Raw genomic sequence first — 12702 nt, forward strand, 5'->3', positions numbered from 1 at the left:
AGTACACGTAGACGACTTTCACAGTTGTCCAAACCAATCACACTGTAACTGGGCTTATTATTGTGGGAGTTGTAGTTTCTTATACAAAGTGACAAGACGCTTAGTCTGTTCGCTATATTTTGTCGTTTTAGCAAAGATAATTTACAAACTTTGGTTTTAAGGTGACCGGAACCAAAGTGTGTGTCAGTGTTTCTCAGTGGATCCTAATTAGGGATGAACATTAAAAATGTATAAATACACCTAGTACGACTTTATCTAGAAAGCGCAACACTTTTGTCAAAATTGAACATATGCAGCAGGTTATGAAAATGAACGTATCAAGTTAGGTGAATGAGATTAAAGTTAAGAAAAGGGTTAGCTAAAATGCAAGAAGAAAAAAATCTACTTTTGACATCAATTTGACCGAAGCTGTAACGCTTCTAGACATGACCAGCTAGTACCCATACTAAACCATTTTTGCTAGTACTGCAGGTGAGACTTATGAACACTGAACAAAAATATAAACGCAACATGTAAATTGTGTCCCATGTTTTATGAGCTGAAATAAACGATCCCAGAAATGTTTCATAAGCACCAAAAGTGTATTTCTCTCAAATTGTATGCACAAATTTGTTTACATCCCTGTTAGTGAGCATTTATCCTTTGTCAAGATAATCCATCCACCTGACAGGTGTGGCATATCAAGAAGCTGATTAAACAACATGCTCATTACACAGGTTCACCTTGTGCTGGGGACAATAAATGGCCACTCTAAAATGTGCTGTTTTGTCACACAACACAATGTCACAGATGTCTCAAGTTTTGAGGTAGCATGCAATCGGCATGTTGACTGCAGGAATGTCCACCAGAGCTATTGCCAGGTAATTGAATGTTCATTTCTCTAGCATAAGCCACCTCCAATGTCATTTTAGCTAATTTGGCGATACGTTCAACTGGCCTCACAACCGCAGACCACGTGTAACCACGCCAGCCGAGGAACTTCACATCTGGCTTCTTCACCTGCGGGATCGTCTGAAACCAGCCACCCGGACAGCTGATGAAACTGGAGAGTATTTCTGTCTGTAATAAAGCCCTTTTGTGGGGAGAAACTCATTCTGATTGACTGGGCCTGGCTCCCAAGTGGGTGGGCCTATGCCCTCCCAGGCCCACCCATGGCTGTGCATCTTCCCAGTCATGTGAAATGCATAGATTAGGGCCTAATGAATTTATTTAAATTGACTGATTTACTTATATGAATTGTAACTCAGTAAAATCGTTGAAATTATTGCATGTTGAGTTTATGTAATAAAACGTCTCATTAAAGTTTGGCTACATTTTCAGGTGGCTCCCTTATGTCAGCATCGGTTTGGACATGATGGGCTGTATGCATAGGCCACTCTAAAGGCCACTCTAAAATGTGCTGTCTTGTCACACAACACAATGCCACAGATGTCTACATTTTTGAGGGAGTGTGCAGTTGGCATGCTGACTGCAGGAATGTCCACCAGAGCTGTTGCCAGAGATTGGAATGTTTAATTTCTCTACCATAAGCCACCTCCAAATTCGTTTTAGAGAATTTGTCCTTACGTCCAATCGGCCTCACAACCGCAGACCACGTGTATGGTGTCGTGTGGGCAAGCGGTTTGCTGACGTCAATGTTATGAACAGAGTGCCCCATGGTGGCGGTGGAGTTATGGTATAGGCAGGCGTAACCTACAGACAAGGAACACTATTGCATTATCGATGGCCATTTGAATGCACAGAGTTACTGTGACGAGATCCTGAGGCCCATTGTAGTGCCATTCATCCACCACCATCAACTCATGTTTCAGCATGATAATGCATGGCCCCATGTCACAAGGATCTGTACACAATTTCTGGATGCTGAAAATGTCCCAGTTCCTCCATGGCCTGCTAACTGCCTTAATTTTGCTGAACCCCAGGAAGAGTAGCTGCTGCTTTGGCAGCAGCTAATGGGGATCCATAAGAAATACAAATACTCAATAGACATGTCACCCGTTGAGCATGTTTGGGATGCTCTGGACTGACGTGTACGACAGCATGTTCCAGTTCCCGCCAAAATCCAACAACTTCGCACAGCCATTGAAGAGAAGTGGGACAACATCAGCCTGATCAACTCTATACGAAGGTGATGTGTAACGCTGCATGAGGCAAATGGTGGTCATACCAGAAACTGACTGGTTTTCCAATCCACATCCCAACCTTTTTTGTAAGGTATCTGTGACCAACAGATGCATATCTGTATTCCCAGTCATGTAAAATCAATAGATTAGGGCCAAACTAATTAATTTCAATAGACTGATTTCCTTGTATGAACTGTAATCTTTGCATTTTACATTTATATTTTTGGTCAGTATACTTAAGGGTTATTTGTGTGTTTATGGATGTGTTGTTGCTGTGCTAGTAATTTGTTTGAAAGCCATTTGAGGACCCCCAATGTTTGCGGTGTGGTCAATTCTACTCAAAGGTATGTGTTTGTTTATTCAAGTGTGACATTTAAAGTGTTAAGTTATGCCACAGTAATGATGTATTTTATTTAAAGTTTATTTACATGAGTTTGGAGAGTGTCTGAAGGGAGTAATAAGTGTTTCGACTCAAACTCTTTCTTTCTTCAGAGCTTTTGTCACTGTTTTTGGTCCTACACATACAGTTGAAGTCAGAAGTTTACATACACCTCAGCCAAATAAATTTAAACTCAGGTTTTTCACAATTCCTGACATTTAATCCAAGTAAGAATTCCCTGTCTTAGGTCAGTTAGGATCATCACTTTATTTTAAGAATGTGAAATGTCAGACTAATTGTCACGGCCGTCAAAAGGAGGAGACCAAGGCACAGCGTGGTATGCGTACATTCTTCTTTATTACAAGAATGAACACTCAACAAAACAAACCATGAAGCTATACAAATGAGTGCTGACAGGCAACTACACATAGACAAGAACCCACAAATACCCAAGGGAAATGGCTACCTAAATATGGTCCCCAATCAGAGACAACGATAAACAGCTGCCTCTGATTGGGAACCATAATCAGGCCACCATAGACTTACAAATACCTAGACCTACTAAAACCCCTAGACTTACAAAAGCCCTAGACAATACAAAACTAGCATACCCACCCTAGTCACACTCTGACCTAACCAAAATAATAAAGAAAACATAGATAACTAAGGTCAGGGCGTGACAATAATAGTAGAGAGAAGGATTTATTTCAGCTTTAATTTCTTTCATCACATTCCCAGTGGGTCAGAAGTTTACATACACTCAATTAGTATTTGGTAGCATTGACTTTAAATTGTTTAACTTGGGTAAAACGTTTCAGGTAGCCTTCCACAAGCTTCCCACAAGAAGTTGGGTGAAGTTGGGTGTAACTGAGTTAGGTTCGTAGTCCTACTTGCTCGCACACTCTTTTTCAGTTCTGCCCACATATTTTCTATAGGATTGAGGTCAGGGCTTTGTGATGGCCACTCCAATACCTTGACTTGGTTGTCCTTAAGCCATTTTGCCACAACTTTGGAAGTAAGCTTGGGTTCATTGTCCATTTGGAAGACCGATTTGCGACCAAGCTTTAACTTCCTGACTGATGTCTTGAGATGTTGCTTCAATATATCAACATAATTTTCCTCCCTATTGATGCCATCTATTTTGTGAAGTGCACCAGTCTGCCCTGCAGCAAAGCACCCCCACAACATGATGCTGTCACCCCTGTGCTTCACGGTTGGGATGGTGTTCTTCGGCTTGCAAGCCTCCCCCTTTGTCCTCCATAACAATGGTTATTATGGCCAAACAGTTATGTTTTTGTTTCATCAGAACAGAGGACATTTCTGCAAAAAGTACAATCTTTGTCCCCAAGTGCAGTTGAAAACCGTAGTCTGGCTTTTTTATGCCGGTTTTGGAGAAGTGGCTTCTTCCTTGCTGAGCGGCCTTTCAGGTTGTTGATATAGGACTCGTTTTACTGTGGATATGGATACTTTTGTACGTGTTTCCTCCAGCATTTTCACAAGGTCCTTTGCTGTTGTTCTGGGATTGATTTGCACTTTTCGCACCAAAGTACGTTCATCTCTAGGAGACAGAACACGTCTCCTTCCTGAGCGGTATGATGACTGCATGGTCCCATGGTGTTTATACTTGCATACTATTGTTTGTACAGATGAACATGGTACCTTCAGGCATTTGGAAATTGCTCCCAAGGATGAACCAGACTTGTGGAGGTCTACATTTTTTTTTCTAGGTCTTGGCTGATTTCTTTTGATTTTCCCATGATGTCAAGCAAAGAGGCACTGAGTTTGAAGGTAGGCCTTGAAATGCATCCACAGGTACACCTCCAATTGACTCAAATTATGTCAATTAGCCTATCAGAAGCTTGTGAAGCCATACATAATTTTCTGGAATGTTCCAAGCTGTTTAAAGGCACAGTCAACTTAGTGTATGTAAACTTCTGACCCACTGGAATTGTGATACAGTGAATTATAAGTGAAATTATCTGTCTGTAAACAATTGTTGGAAAAAAGGCTTGTGTCATGCACAAAGTAGATGTCTTAACCGACTTTCCAAAACTATAGTTTGTTAACAAGAAATTTGTGGAGTGGTTGAAAAACGAGTTTTAATGACTCCAACCTAAGTGAATGTAAACTTCCGACTTCAACTGTAGTTGTATGGACTTGGTCAGACTTGGTCTAAAGTCTATGAAGGCACTGTTGTATTGGCAGTGATGAACCATCCATAAGCTGTAGAACTGAGTACACCCTTTATTCTCCAGAAGCTATAGAAGTGAGAACACCCTGTATTCTTCAGAAGCTGTAGAACTGAGTACACCATGTATTCTTCAGAAGCTGTAGAACTGAGTACACCATGTATTCTCCAGAAGCTGTAGAAATGAGAACACCCTGTATTCTCCAGAAGCTGTAGAACTGAGTACACCATGTATTCTCCAGAAGCTATAGAACTGAGTACACCCTTTATTCTCCAGAAGCTATAGAAGTGAGAACACCCTGTATTCTTCAGAAGCTGTAGAACTGAGTACACCATGTATTCTTCAGAAGCTGTAGAAATGAGAACACCCTTTATTCTCCAGAAGCTATAGAACTGAGTACACCATGTATTCTCCAGAAGCTATAGAACTGAGTACACCATGTATTCTCCAGAAGCTATAGAACTGAGTACACCATGTATTCTCCAGAAGCTATAGAACTAAGTACACCCTTTATTCTCCAGAATCTGTAGAACTGAGAACACCCTGTATTCTCCAGAAGCTGTAGAACTGAGTATTCTCCAGAAGCTGTATTCTCCAGAAGCTGTAGAACTGAGTACACCCTGTATTCTCCAGAATCTGTAGAACTGAGAACACCCTGTATTCTACAGAAGCTGTAGAACTGAGTACACCCTGTATTCTCCAGAATCTGTAGAACTGAGAACACCCTGTATTCTCCAGAAGCTGTAGAACTGAGTACACCCTGTATTCTCCAGAATCTGTAGAACTGAGAACACCCTGTATTCTCCAGAAGCTGTAGAACTGAGTATTCTCCAGAAGCTGTATTCTCCAGAAGCTGTAGAACTGAGTACACCCTGTATTCTCCAGAAGCTGTAGAACTGAGTACACCCTGTATTCTACAGAAGCTGTAGAACTAAGTATACCCTGTATTCTCCAGGCGCTGTATAACTGAGAACACCCTGTATTCTCCAGGCGCTGTATAACTGAGAACACCCTGTATTCTCCAGGCGCTGTATAACTGAGAACACCCTGTATTCTCCAGGCGCTGTAGAACTGAGAACACCCTGTATTTTCCAGTTTGTCCATCATTTGGACAGTTTTGTTAAGGCTGTGTAAGGTAGGCGAAGTCAGGTGCAGGAGAGCAGAGTAGTGTAAACAGGCACACTTTTATTCCGGTCAAAAACTAGGCATAACATGACATCTAAGTGCCCAAAAAACACAGAACATGAATACAAAAGTATAGCGCGTGAACATACACCATTAACAATAAACAATTACACACAAAGACATGGAAGGGAACAGAGGACTAAATACATGCAGTGTGATTATAGAATGAAAATCAGGTGTGTATGAAACAAGACAAAAGAAATGGATATATGAAAAATGGAGCGGCGATGGCTAGAAAGCCGGCGACGTCGATCGCCGAACGCCGCCCAAACAAGGAGAGGAGCCGACTTCGGCGGAAGTCGTGACAAGTTTACTGATTCTTTACAAGGAAACCTTAGCTATAGTATTTTCATTATATTTTTATTATTTAGCCTCCTGACTGTTTCCCTAAAAAATGTGCCTAGAACGTGTAGTTTGATTTTTACATTTGGTTGTAGGTGGTAAATCATGTTGCATAAAAATGCAACTGGCTGATGATTCTTGAGTTCTGTCAGTCTCTTTCTGCCCATGTCTTCTAATTGTCTTTCGATCTGTCTGTCCTTGGCTAATTTTCACATTCTTTGTCTGTGCTTACTTTCATCCCTGTCTTAGTTCCGCCCCATGCCTTCTGAAGACCCTGAATGCCTCACTTATAGGCTCTGCCTAATGATAATCTCTTTGTTGCATGCTTTGGACACGGCGGGTCTTACATCTGATTGCCCGAAGATAAATATTATGCAGATCATGAGGATTAAAACTTTAAATATGCATGTCTCACTCTCTGCTCTTGGCTGTGAGTCACACTAATGTAGTGTCACTTTTAGGAGAATTTTAACTGTTAAGTTAAACATTTCTCAATGTATTGAAATAAATGGTGAATAGAAACAATGGTAATGGAGTCTTGTACGTGAAGGAAAATGGATGCCTGCCTCCTGGGCTGCACCACCTCCTGTGCTTTTTGTTTCCTTGGTATGTTATAAATTGCTTGGTTTGTGAATGTGTTCCAGGGCCAGAGATGGGCCACGGTGAAATTGTGAAACCATGCCTTAATTCATTAAATGTTTGTCAACTGTTCTTGTTGTTGTCTGCCTCTATGTCACTCTGCCTGCTCAACCCAGATCCAAAGAACCTGTCACATTTTTCCATCTTAGGACATTTAGATTATTTGTATCAGTGTTCAAGTTTGAAAATATTTTAAAATTTTTTATTTTTATTATTATTATATATATATATTTTTTTTTTTCACCTTTATTTAACCAGGTAGGCTAGTTGAGAACAAGTTCTCATTTGCAACTGCGACCTGGCCAAGATAAAGCATAGCAGTGTGAACAGACAACACAGAGTTACACATGGAGTAAACAATAAACAAGTCAATAACATGGTAGAAAAAAAATAAATAAAAAGAGAATCTATATACAATGTGTGCAAAAGGCATGAGGTAGGCAATAAATCGAATAATTACAATTTAGCAGATTAACACTGGAGTGATAAATCATCAGATGATCATGTGCAAGAAGAGATACTGGTGTGCAAAAGAGCAGAAAAGTAAATAAATAAAAGCAGTATGGGGGGTGAGGTAGGTAAATTGGGTGGGTAGTTTACAGATGGACTATGTACAGCTGCAGCGATCGGTTAGCTGCTCGGATAGCAGATTTTTAAAGTTGTTGAGGGAGATAAAAGTCTCCAACTTCAGAGATTTTTGCAATTCGTTCCAGTCGCAGGCAGCAGAGAACTGGAAGGAAAGGCGTCCAAATGAGGTTTTGGCTTTAGGGATGATCAGTGAGATACACCTGCTAGAGCGCGTGTTGCGGGTGGGTGTAGCCATCGTGACCAGTGAACTGAGATAAGGCGGCACTTTACCTAGCATAGCCTTGTAGATGACCTGGAGCCAGTGGGTCTGACGACGAACATGTAGCGAGGGCCAGCCGACTAGGGCATACAGGTCGCAGTGGTGGGTCGTATAAGGTGCTTTAGTAACAAAACGAATGGCACTGTGATAAACTGCATCCAGTTTGCTGAGTAGAGTATTGGAAGCTATTTTGTAGATGACATCGCCGAAGTCGAGGATCGGTAGGATAGTCAGTTTTACTAGGGTAAGTTTGGCGGCGTGAGTGAAGGAGGCTTTGTTGCGGAATAGAAAGCCGATTCTTGCTTTGATTTTGGATTGGAGATGTTTGATATGAGTCTGGAAGGAGAGTTTGCAGTCTAGCCAGACACCTAGGTACTTATAGATGTCCACATATTCTAGGTCGGAACCGTCCAGGGTGGTGATGCTAGTCGGGCGTGCGGGTGCAGGCAGCGAACGGTTGAAAAGCATGCATTTGGTTTTACTAGCGTTTAAGAGCAGTTGGAGGCCACGGAAGGAGTGTTGTATGGCATTGAAGCTCGTTTGGAGGTTAGATAGTACAGTGTCCAAGGAAGGGCCGGAAGTATATAGAATGGTGTCGTCTGCGTAGAGGTGGATCAGGGAATCGCCCGCAGCAAGAGCAACATCATTGATGTATACAGAGAAAAGAGTCGGCCCGAGAATTGAACCCTGTGGTACCCCCATAGAGACTGCCAGAGGACCGGACAACATGCCCTCCGATTTGACACACTGAACTCTGTCTGCAAAGTAGTTGGTGAACCAGGCAAGGCAGTCATTAGAAAAACCGAGGCTACTGAGTCTGCCGATAAGAATATGGTGATTGACAGAGTCGAAAGCCTTGGCCAGGTCGATGAAGACGGCTGCACAGTAATGTCTTTTATCGATGGCGGTTATGATATCGTTTAGTACCTTGAGCGTGGCTGAGGTGCACCCATGACCGGCTCGGAAACCGGATTGCACAGCGGAGAAGGTACGGTGGGATTCGAGATGGTCAGTGATCTGTTTGTTGACTTGGCTTTCGAAGACCTTAGATAGGCAGGGCAGGATGGATATAGGTCTGTAACAGTTTGGGTCCAGGGTGTCTCCCCCTTTGAAGAGGGGGATGACCGCGGCAGCTTTCCAATCCTTGGGGATCTCAGATGATACGAAGGAGAGGTTGAACAGGCTGGTGATAGGGGGTGCGACAATGGCGGCGGACAGTTTCAGAAATAGGGGGTCCAGATTGTCAAGCCCAGCTGATTTGTATGGGTCCAGGTTTTCCAGCTCTTTCAGAACATCTGCTATCTGGATTTGGGTAAAGGAGAAGCTGGGGAGGCTTGGGCGAGTAGCAGCGGAGGGGGCGGGGCTGTTGGCCAAGGTTGGAGTCGCCAGGAGGAAGGCATGGCCAGCCATTGAGAAATGCTTGTTGAAGTCTTCGATTATCACGGATTTATCGGTGGTGACCGTGTTACCTAGCCTCAGTGCAGTGGGCAGCTGGGAGGAGGTGCTCTTGTTCTCCATGGACTTTACAGTATCCCAGAACTTTTTGGAGTTAGAGCTACAGGATGCAAATTTCTGCTTGAAAAAGCTGGCCTTTGCTTTCCTGACTGACTGCGTGTATTGGTTCCTGACTTCCCTGAACAGTTGCATATCGCGGGGGCTCTTCGATGCTATTGCAGTTCGCCACAGGATGTTTTTGTGCTGGTCGAGGGCAGTCAGGTCTGGAGTGAACCAAGGGCTATATCTGTTCTTGGTTCTGCATTTTTTGAACGGAGCATGCTTGTCTAATATGGTGAGGAAGTAACATTTAAAGAATGACCAGGCATCCTCAACTGACGGGATGAGGTCGATATCCTTCCAGGGTACCCGGGCCAGGTCGATTAGAAAGGCCTGCTCGCAGAAGTGTTTTAGGGAGCGTTTGACAGTGATGAGGGGTGGTCGTTTGACCGCGGACCCGTGGCGGATACAGGCAATGAGGCAGTGATCACTGAGATCTTGATTGAAGACAGCAGAGGTGTATTTGGAGGGCAGGTTGGTCAGGATAATGTCTATTAGGGTGCCCATGTTTACGGATTTAGGGTTGTACCTGGTGGGTTCCTTGATGATTTGTGTGAGATTGAGGGCATCAAGCTTGGATTGTAGGACTGCCGGGGTGTTAAGCATATCCCAGTTTAGGTCACCTAACAGAACAAACTCTGAAGCTAGATGGGGAGCGATCAATTCACAGATGGTGTCCAGGGCACAGCTGGGAGCTGAGGGGGGTCGGTAGCAGGCGGCAACAGTGAGAGACTTATTTCTGGAGAGATTAATTTTTAAAATTAGAAGTTCGAACTGTTTGGGCATAGACCTGGAAAGTATGACAGAACTTTGCAGGCTATCTCTGCAGTAGATTGCAACTCCTCCCCCTTTGGCAGTTCTATCTTGACGGAAAGTGTTATAGTTGGGTATGGAAATCTCAGAATTTTTGGTGGCCTTCCTAAGCCAGGATTCGGACACGGCAAGGACATCAGGGTTGGCAGAGTGTGCTAAAGCGGTGAGTAAGGCAAACTTAGGGAGGAGGCTTCTGATGTTGACATGCATGAGGCCAAGGCTTTTTCGATCACAGAAGTCAACAAATGAGGGTGACTGGGGACATGCAGGGCCTGGGTTTACCTCCACATCACCCGAGGAACAGAGGAGTAGTAGGATGAGGGTGCGGCTAAAGGCTATCAAAACTGGTCGCCTAGAGCGTTGGGGACAAAGAATAAAAGGAGCAGATTTATGGGCGTGGTAGAATAGATTCTGGGCATAATGTGCAGACAGGGGTATGGTGGGGCGTGGGTACAGCGGAGGCAAGCCCAGGCACTGGGTGATGATAAGAGAGGTTGTATCTCTGGACATGCTGGTCTCAATGGGTGAGGTCACCGCATGTGTGGGGGGTGGGACAAAGGGGGTATCGGAGGTACGGAGAGTGGAACTACGGGGTCCATTGCAAACCAAAACAATGATAACTAGCATGAACAACAGTATGCAAGGCATATTGATATTTGAGGGAGACATACAATAAGGCATAAAGTGATTGCAGGTCTTGATTGGGAGAGCTAGCTAAAACAACAGGTGAGATAACAGCAGCTAGTCAGTTAACACAGCAGCAGCAGGTAAAAATGGCGACGGCTAGGCAGAGAGGGTCGGATTAACTACACACAGATCCTGAGTTAAAGCACAGAGCCGACAGATAAAACACAAATAAACGGAATGGAGTACCGTGAATTAATGGACAGTCAAGCAAGCATCAGCTATGTAGCCAAGTGATCATAGTGTCCAGGGGGCAGCCGTAGATGGAGCAGTGAGGCCTCCACTAAGCTAGCCCGCGGCGTAAGATTGTTCGATAGACCTGTTCAGATAGCAGCCGATATGCTCAAGACAGCTAACGATTAGCGGGCCGCAGTTAGCATATGGGCGTTCAGGTTACGTCGCGATGGAGGGGCCAGTTGAATAACTCCCTCGGGCAGATAACGTCGGTATCCCAGTCGTGAAGGCCCGGTGGGGCTCCGCATCGGCAGTAAAACGGGTCCGGATAGGTGATTGTAGCCCAGGAGTGGCTGATGGAACTCTTCAGCTGGCTAGCTCCGGGATAATTGGTGTTTGCTCCGGAATTGATGTTAGCCAATAGTCACTCGGATAGCAGCTAGTTAGCTGCAAGATCCAGGTGTAAATGTCCAGAGCTTGCGGTAAAAATCCGGGGATATGGAGAGAAAATAGGTCTGGTATGCTCTGGTCTGAGTCGCGTTGTACAAAACTGGCAATAGTTTTCCGAGCTAAAGGATAGCTGATAAGCGCTAGCTGTGGTTAGCTGAACTACTCACGTTAGCTTGTGAGCTGGCTAACTTCTGGCTAGATGAATAACTCCCTCGGGCAGATAACGTCGGTATCCCAGTCGTGAAGGCCCGGTGGGGCTCCGCATCGGCAGTAAAACGGGTCCGGATAGGTGATTGTAGCCCAGGAGTGGCTGATGGAACTCTTCAGCTGGCTAGCTCCGGGATAATTGGTGTTTGCTCCGGAATTGATGTTAGCCAATAGTCACTCGGATAGCAGCTAGTTAGCTGCAAGATCCAGGTGTAAATGTCCAGAGCTTGCGGTAAAAATCCGGGGATATGGAGAGAAAATAGGTCTGGTATGCTCTGGTCTGAGTCGCGTTGTACAAAACTGGCAATAGTTTTCCGAGCTAAAGGATAGCTGATAAGCGCTAGCTGTGGTTAGCTGAACTACTCACGTTAGCTTGTGAGCTGGCTAACTTCTGGCTAGCATTTTGTTGTTAGATTTCGGATACGAGGTGAATAATACCTTTGAGGAGAAAAAAAACACATCCGCACCACATTTGGTGAGGTAGGTTGCAGGAGAGTGTTTTGAAGTTGAGTTTTTAAGAAGAACAAATATATATATAAAAAGAAATGCGAAGAAAAATATATAAAAAATATATACACGGGACAGGACGAGGACAAAGGACATCTGACTGCTACGCCATCTTGGATTACATGTTAAGTTGTTAAGTTGTGCCACTGCAGTAATGTATTTTGTGTGTTGAATTCAACCTCAAAGGGAACAGACAGTAGACAGATCAACAACAAACAAATTTATTTTTATGTTTGCTTGTTTGAAACTGGCTGCAGTAAAACACACTGACACTATTTTCACATGATGGCTCTATTGCTACAGTGCAACAGTGCTACAGTGCTACAGTGATACAGGGATACAGTGCTACAGTGCTACAGTGATACAGTGCTACAGTGATACAGTGATACAGTAATACAGTGATACAGTGCTACAGTAATACAGGGATACAGTGATACAGTGATACAGTGATACAGTAATACAGTGCTACAGTGATACAGTGCTACAGTAATACAGTGAAACAGTGCTACAGTGATACAGTGATACAGTGCTACAGTAATACAGTAATACAGTGCTACAGTGATACAGTAATACAGTAATACAGTGATACAGTGATACAGTAATACAGTG

This window comes from Salvelinus alpinus, chromosome 15, assembly GCF_045679555.1.
Source record: "Salvelinus alpinus chromosome 15, SLU_Salpinus.1, whole genome shotgun sequence".
Lineage (NCBI taxonomy): Eukaryota > Metazoa > Chordata > Actinopteri > Salmoniformes > Salmonidae > Salvelinus > Salvelinus alpinus.